Genomic DNA, 12,908 nt, shown 5'->3' with positions numbered 1-12,908 from the left:
GTGTCTGTGTTATGGATAGGGCCTGACTGATGACCCAAAAAAGATACAGAAACACCTTTAATATATACTGCATCTTGTCAGTAAGGATGGGTGCCTCTTTTTCATTTTTGCTCCAATATAGGAGACAAATAACAAAACAAAAGACAGAAAGACATTACAGATCGGCAACATCCTGGATACCAACAGTGTACGTCCAACTTCAACTTTAATGGGGTTTAGCCGAGTCATTTGTTTTGGCATTTTTGGTGGAACCTGCGATGGAGGCTCCTCATGGGATCCCATCCTAGTAAACATAGCATGTATTCAGTTGTCAGCATTTGCCACATGTCTCAGCTTTGCTAATGTCTGTGACGAGCTCCAGGAGAGAGTAGGCTTTTATGAGGTGATCAAATCGCTGAAATAATGGAAGCATTTAGCCATTCAAACCTATGTTATATTATCAGCGATATGATTACTATATTAGGACAACGTGTCCCCTTTTCCCGACGCATTTTGCCATAGCCGTGGTATCTTCAGAGGAAATCTGAGTCTTTATCATATGTACATTAAAGGGGTTTTCTGACTAAAAAATATGACAGCCTGAAGGGGAAGGGGGGGGGGGGGGATATTACACTACAGTCACCTTTCTGCTCTACCTTCATCCCCCTTACATTTCATAGGAGAGAAACTTAACCACGTCCCATCAGAATCTGTATTACATACATCATGTGCTTCTAGGATAGGAGATATTACGTACTGGTATTATCTCCTAGATTCTGTCATCTATGTATATTAACCAATACACATAGAATTGCACAAGACAGAGGTGACATAGAGCTACGCGCCTACACAGTCCTCTGTCCCGGAGATGCAGCTGCTCTTTACACACTGGGGCGTCTGCCATAAATGCCGCTCATAAATACCTACACCATTAGTTTATCTGATAAATCCATCCTGATCTGCTGCCATATGGATCACACATATACCATGTATACAGTACGGTTCAGTCCTGTGCAAGAGTCATAGTCATAGACCTCCCTGCATTGTGCTGACTTGTTTGCATTGGATTGCCGGAGTCCAGATCCTAATTTACCTAAAGGGAGGAAGCGTTGTGATTTTACTTTAACCTTCTTTTCATAAATTTGAATGTGGTTACAGATGGCGCCTGAGAGTATTTAGGACAGACACGCTCACCCCGACTGTGAATGACAGAAAACTTGTCAGCGTAATAATGGCAGGGTCAGAGGAGACTGTCATGTATTATGCTGAGGGGGTCAGGGGAGGCTGTCATGTATTATGCTGAGGGGGTCAGGGGAGGCTGTCATGTATTATGCTGAGGGGGTCAGGGGAGGCTGTCATGTATTATGCTGAGGGGGTCAGGGGAGACTGTCATGTATTATGCTGAGGGGATCAGGGGAGACTGTCATGTATTATGCTGAGGGGGTCAGGGGAGACTGTCATGTATTATGCTGAGGGGGTCAGGGGAGACTGTCATGTATTATCCTGAGGGGGTCAGGGGAGACTGTCATGTATTATCCTGAGAGGGTCAGGGGAGACTGTCATGTATTATCCTGAGAGGGTCAGGGGAGACTGTCATGTATTATGCTGAGGGGGTCAGGGGAGACTGTCATGTATTATCCTGAGCGGATCAGGGAGAAGTGTTCCCTGTAAACAATGATGTCATGGAATGGAGCACAAGACGCCTTGACACCTGTAATAGAAGTCTATACAGGTCCTCACTGCATTGAAATATAATGGAAATCCCAGCCGAATACATTGATTAAATAACAATTCTCTAACATAGGATGGCTACTGAAACGGTTCACCTGTTAGCATTGGAATACACACATCAATCACTGTTTAGCATATACACTGTAAAAGATCCCTGTGTATACAATAAGCTTATCTAGAGGAATGACGTATGGATACTTTTTGCATAACCGTCGTACAGATATATGTTGGCATACCTGTACTGAACTTCACTACTCAATCCATAAGCATCCTGCAAATATATGCCATATACTGTTGTATTCAATCATATTGTAACATAATGGGGAACTATAGCACATATGCATATACTGGGGCACACATACAGTAGTAGTCTGCTGGAACATGAGGGTATACATACTGTGGCACACATACAGTAGTAGCCTTGTGCTGGAAGATAAGGGTATATATACTGCGGCACATATACAGTAGTAGCCTTGTGCTGGAAGATGAAGGTACACATACTGGAGCACACATATAGTAGTAGCCTTGTGCTGGAAGATGAGGGTACGTATACTGCAGCACACATATAGTAGTAGCCTTGTGTTGGAAGATGAGGGTACATATACTGCGGCACATATACAGTAGTAGCCTTGTGCTGGAAGATGAGGGTACACATACTGGAGCACACATATAGTAGTAGCCTTGTGCTGGAAGATGAGGGTATGTATACTGCAGCAAACATATAGTAGTAGCCTTGTGTTGGAAGATGAGGGTACATATACTGCGGCACACATACAGTAGTAGCCTTGTGCTGGAAGATGAGGGTACATATACTGCAGCACACATACAGTAGTAGCCTTGTGCTGGAAGATGACTATACGTATACTGCAGCACACATACAGTAGTAGCCTTGTGCTGGAAGATGAGGGTACATATACTGCGGCACACATACAGTAGTAGCCTTGTGCTGGAAGATGAGGGTACATATACTGCAGCAAACATACAGTAGAAGCCTTATGCTGGAAGATGACAATACGTATACCGCAGCACACAGAGTAGTAATCTTGTGCTGGAAGGTGAGGGTGCGTATACTGGGGCACATATACAGTAGTAGCCTCGTGTTGGAAGATGAGGGTACATATACTGCAGCACACATACAGTAGTAGCCTTGTGCTGGAAGATAAGGGTATATATACTGCGGCACATATACAGTAGTAGCCGCGTGTTGGAAGAGGAGGATACATATACTGCGGCACACATATAGTAGTAGCCTTGTGCTGGAAGATGAGGGTACACATACTGCAGCACACATATAGTAGTAGCCTTGTGCTGGAAGATGAGGGTACATATACTGCGGCACACATATAGTAGTAGCCTTGTGCTGGAAGATGAGGGTATGTATACTGCAGCACACATACAGTAGTAGCCTTGTGCTGGAAGATGAGGGTATGTATACTGTATCACACATAGTAGGCTTACGCAGGAAGATAAGCACACAGGGTGGAAACAGCATTATCCTGCAGAAAGAAACCACTGTTGCCAAGAAAGGAAGTACCTGATCATCAAGGCGACATCCACATGAATGACAGGACCAAGAGGTCCCAGTTAAACAATGCTCAGAGTATCGCATTACCCCCAGTGCCTTGCCTTCTTACCATAGTGCATAGTGCAGTCTCTTATATCTAAATAAATATGTGATATATGTGACCAGGCCGCCTTCTCCCACTACACAGTGGTCCAGTTCTGATGGCCTCGTACCCACAGTGGGTGCTCTCAGAGAGGCTCATCACAGGCTCTCTGACTGGTCGGCCACTATGCTACAATGTGTTGTACGGCCGGGCACTTCAATGGCACAAATACAACCCACATAACTGCAGGTCCTGTAATTGTACAGGTGGAGGTGTCACATGACGCTTATTCCTGCGCTCCACAACAATAACTGTAATGGAGTATAACAAAAGGATTATAGCTGGAGTCATTAATCAGCTTTCCGTGTCACAAGGTCTTAGAACTCGGCAGGCCAGGTACTTGGCCATTTAGGAACATCTAATGCCTGCTGACAATATGCAGTAATCGCTTAACTCTCTGCTGGCCGAGGTAACCCCAGGAGTTAATAGTCCAAACTTACTTACATACAGTACAAAGGCAGGAAATGACGGAAATATTTTAGATGACTGTTTTGAGCAAAGTTTTTGCTATTTTTTTGGGTGTTTTATGTGTGAACATAGCCTGAAGAAGAAAAAGTGGCAAACAGACTGTCGCAAATGGCCAAGGACTGGATGATTCAACCCCCAGTGATTGCTAGAAGCCAGGAGAAGCGCTCAGCTAAGCTCTTCTCCATAGTCTTAGGGCTCGTTCCCACTGAGGAAAGGTAGCGGAATTCCGCGACGGAATTGTCCGCCGCGGAATGCCGTTAGCCTCCCGCTCATAATGGAAGTCTATGGGAGGCGCGCGCTCCTGCCCTGTCCGCGCTGAAGAATGAACATGTTCATTCTTCAGCGCGGACAGGGCAGGAGCGCGCGCCTCCCATAGACTCCCATTATGAGCGGGAGGCTAACGGCATTCCGCGGCGGACAATTCCGTCGCGGAATTCCGCTACCTTTCCTCAGTGGGAACGAGCCCTTATTACAGAATCTGTCTCCTGCAGAGAGCTGGGGAGAGCAGCACTTACCCGAGTGCTTCTCCTGGTTAGTTGCACCATACTGCAGGGGTCGGAACATCAAGGCCCTGACCTAAGGCATGTCAAAAGTTTTGTTAAATGACACCAATACAGAAAAAAAAAATATTTCAAAAACTACCACTTAAAGGGGCATTCCAACTTATAACATATCCCCTTATCTCTAAGGGGGGATCTAAATACTGCCTCTCCTTACTATCTTGAGAATGGGGACCTGAATCTCACCTCAGAATACCTGTGCACCTCTTCTCCGATCATTGTGTGTGTAGCTGCGAGAGACCACCAGCGCTCGGCTCCATAGACAAAGAATGGGGGGTCCCAGCAGTCAGACTTCCTGTGCTTAAGACACATTCCCCATCTGGTGATAGCCAATTACTGTTACCTTGGAATACCACTTTAAGGGTATACTGCTTTTCTTTCTCACTTTGTATAATGCCTAATGGTGCTTCACACAGACAGATTTATCTGACAGATTTTTGAAGCCTAAGCCTGAAACGGACTATGAACAGGGAACAGGTCATAAAGGAAAGACTGAGACTTCTCCTCTTTTCAACTCCATTCCTGGCTTTGGCTTCAACAATCTGTCAGATAATCTGTGTGTGTAAACTGCTTTGCCCTCATACAGCCACACTACACGTCATGCAGCAGTATACGGCTCAGGGGATATACGTGACCTTTACGATGTGCAGGGTTTGTGCTCCGTCGTTTGCTGCTTTCAGGTAGAACCAAAGTGACCACCGGTTTCCATGACACAGCTCTCTCCGCTCACTTGCTGCACTTAGCAGTGTTTTTTACGCCGCAGAATGCTGTGTGTGAATGGCCCCTTACTCACATAATCGGGGGGGGGGGGGGGGGGTTCTCCAGCACAATCTGCTGACCAGGAGTGAGAGCACAGCAGGTCACCTTGACCTCCATACATGGATCTGCCAGGAGAATGTTCCCAGCACATCGTGTGTGTGTGAGATATATATATATATATATATATATATATATATATATATATATATATATATATATATAATGGACAGAGACTACAAGTAGCTGGCAGCCTATAGGCTTTATAAGAAATAAAAACATTGGATATTGAACATGTGGGGCTGTGTACTTCATAGCCTAATGCTACGTTTACACGTAACGATTATCGTGCGAATTTGCGCAATAACAACGATCGAATTCGAACGATAATCGTACATGTAAACGCAGCGAATGATCAAACGACGAGCAAGAAATCGTTCATTTTGATCTTTGAACATGTTCGCAAAAATTTGCAGATCGTTCCGTGTGAACAGTCGTTTGCCGATTTAACCAATGTGTGAGATAGGCTTAAGCGATCGCAAAACGATCACAAAATGAATTTTCCATACGGTATATTGTACCGTCTAAACGCTGATCGTTATGAAAAAAAACGTTACTCTGACATTGTTAAGCGTACGATCGGGCCAATTATCGTTTAGTGTAAACGCATACTGGAGCCCACCTCCATCTGCAATGAGCAGGACTGAGCAGTGATCCAGGGAGTGAAGCGCCCAGCTCCGCGCTTCTCCCAGCTCTATCTATAGATGGGAGGGGGTCTCAGCACTGAGGATGGTCCAGTCCCATTATTTTCTTTGGCTGTTCTATCACAATGAGATTGTTTGGGAAGGGTCCTGGACTCCATCATTACAGCAGGGTACTTATACTGCTGGGGTCACACATTCTGTCACTAGATGTCACACAAAGCACTTATCTGCATAAAAGCCACAGAAAATCTACCCAATCCCCGTACACTACTATAAAAGGCTGCAAAAATATAAAAAAAAAACTGCATAAAACTGCTCCATACCCTGATATCTCCAGCCTCAATCTGCCTGTGACACAAGCTTAGTTTTGAGCCTCACAATGCAGAGTGTGAACACAGGCTTACTGAGAAGCCATTGCTGATCTCCCCCCCGGTATAGGACACACTCACTCCCCGGAGCCCGCACTCACCTGACGGCTGCACCTGCTGCTATTACCAGCAACCTTCCCGGATCCAGCAAGTGCACACACGGGGCGTGGCCTCTGAGGGGGGCGGGGACTCCGGCCACTCCCACCTGCTGTTTTACCTTCTGGGAACAGAACGGTGTTAACCCGTGCAGCGCCGCCTCCTCCTGTGCCGGGGACTGAAGGTATTCCAGCTGCCAATCATCTCTGTCATCAGTATAATAGGGGGAGTGAGACACAGTAACACGTATACAATCCGTGCGACAATTGCCCAGACTGTCTCCCTGTGCTCCGCGGATTGTAAGTGCACGAATACGCGTGTCTGCTGGAAGGCGAGGTTCCCACGCGGTTTTTTTTAAATGCTAAAGACACGTGAACTTTTTTTGAGCGTGAGAAACAAACATTTTACTGCTCAAATATTGGTTCAAATGTGTGAGTGTGTGTGAACAGAGCCTAACATTACAGGGGTCCCCAGCTGGTTTGGCTGCGGGTTTTCTGTGTGAACATTCCCCTAACCAATCCGCAGTAGATTACAGGGCCAGCAAAGTAGGTTTGATTTCTCATCTACACAAAGCGGAGCACTCCCTGAATAACATTGGCCTGCAGTGAGGATTTTAAAGGGAAACTTAGGCAAAAAAACACAAAACATTTTTTAAATCAGCTGGTGTCAGAAAGTTATATACATTTGTAAATTATTTGTATTTAAAAAAAAATCAAGTCTTCCCATACTTATTAGCTGGTGTATGTCCTGCAGGAAGTGGTGTATTCTCTCCAGTCTGACTGAGTGTCAGGAACTGTTCAGAGCAGGAGAGGTTTTCTATAGGCATTTGCTCCTTCTCTGGACAGTTCCTGACATGGACAGAGGTGGCAGCAGAGAGCTGCGTGTCAGACTGGAGAGAATACACAACTTCCTGCAGAACATGCAGCAACTGATAAATACTGGAAGACTTGAGTCTTTTCAATAGAAGTATTTTACACACTTGTATGACTTTCTGACACCAGTTTATTTTTAACCTTTTTTTCCACTGGACTACCCCTTTAAGGGCTACCTTAAGGAGAATGGGTGACAGGTGCCCTTTAAAATCAGTGTTATGTTTCACATTTCTTGCAGATTTTTTTCCCATTGAAATGAACTGTTAGCGTCCATTCACATGTACAGAAAGCTGCAGATATCAATGTAACTTAATGATGGAACACAGCATCCAATCTGCTGCGAATCTTGTGTGTGTGAATGGATGCTAAGCTGAATTTACTAATTACACACTAGCACCTTGGACCCCAAGCATATAGTTTCGAAAAAGGGAAGGGAAGCCTGCCAGTTCTGAGAGGGACTTCAGAAAATTCAGTGCCCCCCCTCACAAAAAAAACCCTATATATATCTTCCCCTTTCGAGACGATGTGCTTGGGGTCCAAGATGTGCGTCTCTCTCTGTTTTATTCCCCTCCAGATGATTTTGGCCCCCCTTATGTGGCAAAGTGGTAGGGGGACCTAAACATCACCTTGACTGACCAACAATTGGAAAGACTGTATCAACTTACACAGAAATCTTCGATTGCCAGTGGATTCCTAGAGGCGGGGTATGAATTATTAGTGAGATGGTATTACGTGCCTTATTGTTGGCGCTGCAGGGCAGATTGCAGAGATTGTGTGAATGCCTCCTTACTCCTTGTGCCAGAAAATAAAAGCATTTTTCTACATCCAGGAAGCAAAGACAGATATATGAAAGGTAGCATGTGTCTCCTTAACCCAGCAGCATCTAACAGTGTCAGCAGTTTGAAAAGTTATGTACAGCTGACAGATTCACTTTAAGGTCAGGATATGCCAGAAGAAACAGCCCCTCCTCCAATGTACCACTGATACCTTTGTATCCCTTATAGTGATCCTCTACCTGATCGCAGCAGAATCCTATGGGTCACAGCAAAGGCACCAGGATGAGCTTAAGTGTAAGTTGGGCTTTGACCTATAACGTCGGAATATTCAAGGGGTTTCACTGATGGTCTATACAAAAGATAGCAGAGTGAAGGGGCTGCGGTATGCTCCAGTGAGTGCCCCATTCCCCTGATTGTTTACATAAGGATAGCGCCTCATGCATACAGGAGGCTGTGCCTGGTACTGCAGTTTAGCTCCATTACAATGAATAGGATTGAGTGGCAGTACCAGGCACAGCTATACTAGTATGTATGACAAAAGATGTGATAAGGAATGCCTTGGCCTTTTTGTCAGATCCGTACCAATCACCCACTGATAGCTATCCTGAGGAAAGTTATAAATGACCAGGTTAGGCCTTTTGCCTAGGTCCCGTAATTGCAGATCCGTAATGATCACAGTTCAACTTAGAGCAGATTGATTTCTATTGGGCTAATCACACAGTCCGTTTTAATTTTGATCCATAATCCTTTCCTAGTGCGGATTGTGATTGCGGTACGGATTACCAATAGAAGTCTATGGGATCAGTATTATTTACAGACGCCATGGATGTTGCATCTTTGATGTCCATAAAAAACATGGATCATATCTAAGCAAACTAGTACTGTTCACATTTTACAGAAACGGATACAATTACGGATGATTTTTCACGGATCACGGAGAAAAAATAGCAGGAGGTTTTGTGGCCCCAAAATATCACTGAACCACACGTTCACACTAGGGCCCATTCACACTACAGAATCGGCGCCAAAATTACGCTTGGAACCCCCCGCCCGCGGAATCCCTCTTGCTATCTCTTTCTTCAGTGGGAGGCCTCGCGTGCCTCCGCTTTCCGCCCCTTGACATGTCAATTCATTGAGCGGAGGCGTGTGAGACCTCCCATTGAAAGAGATAGCAGGGGGGAGTCCGTGGACGCCAATTCCATAGTGTGAATGGGTTCTTAGCCTAAAGTTCCTCTTCCTTGCTATCCCTAGTCAGGATAGCTTCTACTTTCTGGACCAGATTGAGTGGATTGTATTGCAGTTATAATACTACCAATTCTTATAGGGAATGCTCTGGAGCTGGGTGACCCGGGTTATCTTACATCTACACATTACTACCTGCATAGCAATTACACAGTTAGCAGGACTGAGACTGCTTTAGCTGCCTATTTATAGTCAACATGTGTATGAAGACATGTAGGGTATTTTAGGTTCTGGGAGGATCCAGGTTTGCTCCCATAACAAATGAGTGATTATGTTATATAATAATATGGTGTGACGACCGCCCTCACCTAAAGCAACCGCTCATTTCCTTCCAGCAAATAAACTTTCACTAACTAGTAAAATATCACATTGAACTGTAATAATGGACTAAAATAACAGCCCCATAAATAGGAGGTGTAGGTGGCCACGAGCACACTCTGCGTATGTTCACACGTGGCAGTTTTATTGCAAGGATTTCTAGGACTAGAACGTGTCCCATCAGGACAATATGGCACCAGAAGCATGTAATAAAGTAGCATCTTGTAGCAGAGTCAAGAACTGGGGGGGGGGGGGGAATGGGGGGTACTCTAAAGGTTACATATATTTTCAACCATATGGAGAAACTATACATAGACAAGAGGCGCTGTATAACAATGTAGTGTCAGAATATGTGTTTCTTTTCTTCTTTCTTACACCTAGGCAAAAGTGTTTCTCTACATTGTCACAGTTAGGACAGTAAACTGCTGTACCTTACACCTTGCCTACGCCGTGGATTATTTAAACTCAGGACAGTCAACCCCCATAAAGAAAGGAAAGGAACACTAAGACTGTGCTGTAGTAGAGCACAGTGCAAGTTAGCCGCTCTCTACTGACTTTCACACGGCTGAGTAGGGAGGACACTACTAGCTAGCTCCACCCAGATACAAAGCCCTGGGACTTGTACTACCCACCAGGACGGAAACCCGACACTGAGGGGCAGAAGGCAGTCACATGAGATAACTGAGACTCATGTATACGTGAGTTTCTTCAAGACACTATAGATATACACTTCACCACATCCCGCAGCAGAGTACTCACTAATTTAAAGTACTTACTGCTTCTGTTATCTTCTTCTATCAACTCATCTTCTACGAGTTCCTAATACTGTTATTAACTTTTTGCGCTGTTTGTTATTATTATTTCACTGAAGATACCTTTTCTAAGTACACTTCACACCTCACATCTGTTCTAACAAAGGTCCGGTTGCCGTATGTCTGGGGGTGGGTGTTACTAGTGACTACCATGACAAGTAGCGCCCAAAACACCAGGGGCCACCAGGAAGTTCAATACCAGTCCCAGCAACCTGGGCCATGGCAACAATATACAGCAAGTGCTATTTTATATATATATACAGAATCGAATATTACCTTAATATAATGTTTATCATGTATGAAAGAACAGTTGAGCTACTGCAGGACTACAACCCTCACTATGCTCACACAGTATACAGCTACCTAGGCAAGTCAAAGAGTGACATGTTGGAGAATAATGATGTATACAGTGTGTCCTTGTGTTAGGGTCCAGTTAATAAGTTCTGTATGATGCACGGAATTTATACACCACAACGTATAGGGTTAGATACACCAGCAGCACAATATCACACATATCACATATATATTGATAAATCATCTAAATAAGGCTGTATCAAATAGATTAGGCTCAGATACACCTGTCCACACATGACAAGCTTAGTGTGGAAACAGCACTGTCAAGGAGGGAACTGCAACCATGGCAGCTGCTAGGGGGCCTGTAGTGTCACAGGGACCTGAAGAGGCATACATTCTCCAGCCAGGTGTAGCCTGGAACAAAGGGCGCTGCCAGCACATTTTTGTATTTTTAGTGCAATTCAAAGCAAAACTACACAGCCTATCAACAGCTAAATTGTTTCATCAAAGACCCTTGAGCTGTAGCACAAGGGAGCTGGAGGAGGAAGATATAGCATAAGAAGTCTATGAGGAAGGGAAAGGAATCAGTGAGAGAAGGGAAGAACAGAAGTTTGTATGGGGTAGGCCTTGGCAACAGTCTAACAAAGGGGCGACAAGCAGCAGTCAAAGTGAGAAGGGAGCCATGAGCAGCAGTCTGTGTGAGAGGGGAGGCCATGAGCAGCAGTCTGTGTGAGAGGGGAGGCCATGAGCAGCAGTCTTTTTTGACAGGGGGTGGAGGGAGGGTTACGAGCGGACGTCAAAGTGGGGAGGGGGTATTTTGAGTGGTGTAATATGTGAGGAAAAGCCATGAGCATATGGGGGTCTTTTGTCAGGGTTCATAGTTTTCTAATTTTTCCTCAGATGTGGTCTTTATCCCCAAGCAGAAAGCAGCCAGCACCCTCTTTGTATGGAGCGGGCCTAGCTGCAGAGCACACACCATACTTCCTCACCTGACACCTAAGTGTATGTCATAGGCCAGGAAGAAGTTAAAGAGGTCAATTAAAAAAAATTGGACAGAGAAAAAAGTTTTTATCGGTCAAACCCTGACCGTTTTTTTTTTTATGACAGTACCCATCTAAAGGATTATGCAGGTACAAACCATCTTTATGTTAAGGCATCCTCCTCCTCAAAAAGCTGATCAACAGGAGTGCTGGGAATTGGTACTCCACAATCTAATATTACTAGCCTAATCCAATGATAGTTCATCAACTTGAAAAGGATGGATAACCCCTTTAAATCCACGCACAATTGTACAAACAAGTAATCCAAGTCACCTGATGAATGGTTTCTGGAGAGATTGTTGGCTGCTATGGACATTAGTGAGAGCCAGGGATTTACATAGGAAAATCCGTTCCGTGCAGTAAGGGTATGGCTGTTTGTGGTCAGAGGTGTACCTAATCCTATCATTGGTGGTAATTCTGCACCCTTCTCAGGAAAGCACCTCCTGGATTTGGGCTGAAAGGTATAAGATTCTGCCTTTGACTGACAGATGAGATACAGTAATGTGGACCTGTGGTCAGTCAGCCAGGATAAGAATGGAAGTGAGGAGGGCATGCCACACACCCCGCAGAGCTCACCAGCTTATTATTTTAACATATGTAGGCTGCATTCCCACATACAGGATCCGCTGCAGATTTGATGCTGTGTTCAGTTATTTAGATTAAATCTGCTGCAGATCCGCGGCATAAAATCCACTGCGATACGTTATGTGTGAATCTACCCGTAAAGTGTATTCCTGCAGACAGATACCTGGCAAGAAGACTGTAACATAACATAGAAGCTGCTCAGTCCTGAGTATGTGCTTTAAGGGTGGATATCAATCTGATAGGAGCAGAAATGCATACAACAGCAGCTCAGGTCAGACGCTCTTTTCAAGATTACGTGTCAGCACATAAGGTTACATAGAGAGGAGTGTTCTGCCATCACATGGCCAGGACTATTACTGCATTCAGGGCTGGATTGTACAGCACCTATGGGACCTACCCCAGCCACTTCTTCCAACCCTCCCAAGGCGCAAAAGATGGATGGGCAGACATTTTGGCTGCCAGGCAGAGATTTGGAAAATTGTGCCTGGTAAAATTAAACATGGCAACACTACCTGTACTCCATATTAGGTATGCTCACATGCAGATTTGTTGCAGAAGTCTTCTGAAACTGTACAGCTATTCCTTACAGGTAATTGCCGCTGTTGCCCCTGCATGTATATTCCAGGAAAAATAAATCTAT

Source organism: Dendropsophus ebraccatus, chromosome 4 (genome assembly GCF_027789765.1).
Source record: "Dendropsophus ebraccatus isolate aDenEbr1 chromosome 4, aDenEbr1.pat, whole genome shotgun sequence".
NCBI lineage: Eukaryota > Metazoa > Chordata > Amphibia > Anura > Hylidae > Dendropsophus > Dendropsophus ebraccatus.
This window is presented reverse-complemented; position numbering follows the sequence as displayed.